Below are 3,017 nucleotides of genomic sequence, written 5' to 3'. Positions count from 1 at the left end.
TCTGCCTAGCCACCCACTCTAACAAAACCAGCTGGGATAATAGGCTTGGGGAGGAAAGCTGTATTCTTAATCTCATCTTTGCATCGAGGCTCAATCATAATAAGTCTTTGCCCCTCAAAGTCTTGTTTAGTCTTCTCTCTTACCTTTTGAGATTTAGAAACAGTTGGTTCTTCCAGTTGAATTTCTGTATTCTTTCTATGCCTTTCATTCTGCTTATATACCACCTGATTTTTCTGATTCTTTCTAAAGCTCTTTTTTTTTTTGTACCAAATTTCTTTATTTGAAGGAATGGTACAAAGAACTTAAGTGGATATTTTGGTACAACTTATAGAAAAGGTAAAGGAAACCCCAATATGCATGCACTGCCTTGGCGACCAGGGAAGTCACCCCGAGGCTATGGGGAAATTAGCCTAAACCTTAGCTTTCATTATCACTGTCTCCCAGGCTGTGCTTGTCAAAGAGATATTCTGCCCAGCCAGATTGGGGTGCTCCCGTCTTGCGCAAGTTGGTCACGTGATCACCCAATTCTTTGATGGATTTCACCTGCTCATTCAGGTAATGCGTCTCAATGAAGTCACACAAATGGGGGTCATTTTTGTCAGTGGCCAGTTTGTGCAATTCCAGTAGTGACTGATGCAAATTTTTTTCCAAATGTAATGCCCGCTCCATCGCATTCAGCCGGTCCCCCCCAGTCATCATGGTCTGGTTTCTTGATATCCTGTAGGAAGATGTGGCCACCTCGTTGGTTCTGCAGCTTCATCAGTTTCTCGGCATGTTCCCTCTCCTCATGAGACTGGTGAAGAAAGTACTTGGCAAAGTTCTTCAAGGCCACATCATCGCCGTCAAAGTAGTAAGACATGGACAGGTAAACACAGGAGGCCTAGAGCTCCAGGTTGAGCTGGCGGTTGAGGGCGGCCTCTGAGTCCCAGTGGTAGTTCTGGCGCACCTGCGAAGGTGATGCGGTAGTCAGGGCGGCGGTGCTGGAGAGGCGGTCCGAGGGCGCGGTGTGGAGGTGACTGGGGGCTGGCCGTGGGCGGCCGGCCGAGCGGGGGACGAGCGCCGGTTCTGTCCAAGCACTGCTGAAGCAGGAAACCGTGGTGCCTCCAGGCGAAGAACGTCTAGCTCATCTTTTTCTTTTAGACCTTACCAAACATAGCCAATAGCAACCAACATCCACTACTATATACTTTTACTAACTCCTTCCCTAGAGGCACAAGTTTGCTAGCAACAAGTGTGCCTCCCAAGTTATTTCAGAAAAAAGTTTTAACCCCTCCATACCTCTCTGCCTTTTCATCCTACTGTTCTCACTACGTACTCCCTTCCAGAAACACCGATCTCTGGTGTTCCTTAAACAAACATGAAAGAAAGAAAAGAAAAGAAAAGAAAAGAAAGAAAAGAAAAAAAGAAAAGAAAAGAAAAGAAAAGAAAAGAAAGAAAAGAAAAGAAAAGAAAGAAAGAAAGAAAGAAAGAAAGAAAGAAAGAAGAAAGAAAGAAAGAAAGAAAGAAAGAAAGAAAGAAAGAAAGAAAGAAAGAAAGAAAGAAAGAAAGAAAGAAAGAAAGGAAGAAAGGAAGGAAGGAAGGAAGGAAGGAAGGAAGGAAGGAAGGAAGGAAGGAAGGAAGGAAGGAAGGAAGGAAGGGAGAGAGAGAAAGAAAGAAGAAAGAGAGAGAGAGAGGAAAGAAAAGAAAGAAAGAAGAAAGGAAAATGTTTTAACCAGATATTTTCAACTTCATTACACAGAAACCGTTTCTGCCTCTGACATTAGCTTCCTTGCTTCCTGACACCCAACCAATAAAGACTGTCAAGTATTTTAGATTTCTATTACAACATCCACTTCAAAAACAAATTTCTGTGTTAGTTAAGGCCATATTCCCAAATCACAGTGGCTCATCACAAAGTGCAAATTAATATTCCTGACTGGTGGGTAATCCGTCACCAGATTATTCGGGGACCCATGCCTCTCCCATTTGTGGCTCCATCATGGAGTCCTCTGCATACATCCAGCAGATGGAAGAAAGGATTGAAGAGTAGGAGTAGGAGATATTTATGGCTAGGCCTGGAAAGGTAGATGACACTTCTCACATTTCTTTGCCTAGAATTCAATCAAATGGCTAAACGCACTGAAGGCTAGGAAATGCAGTCCAGTTATGATTCCCGGACAAAGAGAAACTAGTTCCCTGAGCAACTATCTAATCTCTGACACAGGAATGACAGCGTAAAAATGGATATTTAAGACTACAAGACCTGATAAGGTCATGAAAGAATGAGTATAAAGAAGGCACCTGAGGACTAAGCCCTGGGCCGCTCCAAAATTTAAAGGTCAGGAATATAAGGAGAAAAGTTCAAATCAGAAAAAATAGGCAAAGATGAATTAGGAGGAAAAGGAAGCAAGTGTGAACTCTGAGAGGCAAAATGAGGACAGCGTTTCAAGGAAAATGTAGATCAACATTTGCCAAATACTGTAGATAGGTCAGGTAAGATGAAGAATGAGAACGGACAATTGAATTCGACAGCACAGAAGTCACCACTGCTCTTGACAAAGGCGGTTTCCAGAGTGTGAGGGCAATAAAAGCCTGGAGGAGGAGAGATTGGAGGCAGTGAGAGTGGCTAATTCTTCTGGAGAATTTTGTGGTAAAGGAGAAGACATTAATGGGGTGGTAGCTGGATTAGGATATGTGGTCAAGTGAGGGTATGTTTTTGTTGTTGTTTATTTGTTTGTTGTTTTATTAAGATAGAAACTATTATAATATTTTTTAATGTTGATGGGAATGACTGATGAGAAAGAGGGAACATTATGATGTGGAAAAAAGAAGGGACAGTTGCTTGTGTGACATTTTGGGGAAGTTAAGGGTATGAGACCTAGTGCATAAGAGGAGGAGCTATTCTCATGCAGGAACAGAGGCCATTTGCAGAAGCAGAAGAGAAGGTAGAGTATGTGATACAGGGACTCCTTATTTCTGATCCAGCATATAAAGAGCTTGGAAGTCATCACTCCTGTACTCACAAGATAAAAGTTAAA

The 3,017-nt window shown here is 42.5% G+C and overlaps 1 pseudogene; it reads right to left on the bottom strand.

Annotated features, from left to right (window-relative positions):
* Positions 1–263: 263 nt before the first annotated feature.
* Positions 264–1,294, bottom strand: LOC116555212 (annotated as a pseudogene).
* Positions 1,295–3,017: the final 1,723 nt, after the last annotated feature.

Source organism: Sapajus apella, unplaced genomic scaffold (genome assembly GCF_009761245.1).
Source record: "Sapajus apella isolate SASKATOON/1434 unplaced genomic scaffold, GSC_monkey_1.0 scaffold14, whole genome shotgun sequence".
NCBI classification, from domain to species: domain Eukaryota; kingdom Metazoa; phylum Chordata; class Mammalia; order Primates; family Cebidae; genus Sapajus; species Sapajus apella.
Note: the sequence above shows the minus strand (reverse complement) of the source record. Positions and strands in the feature narration are given on the sequence as shown.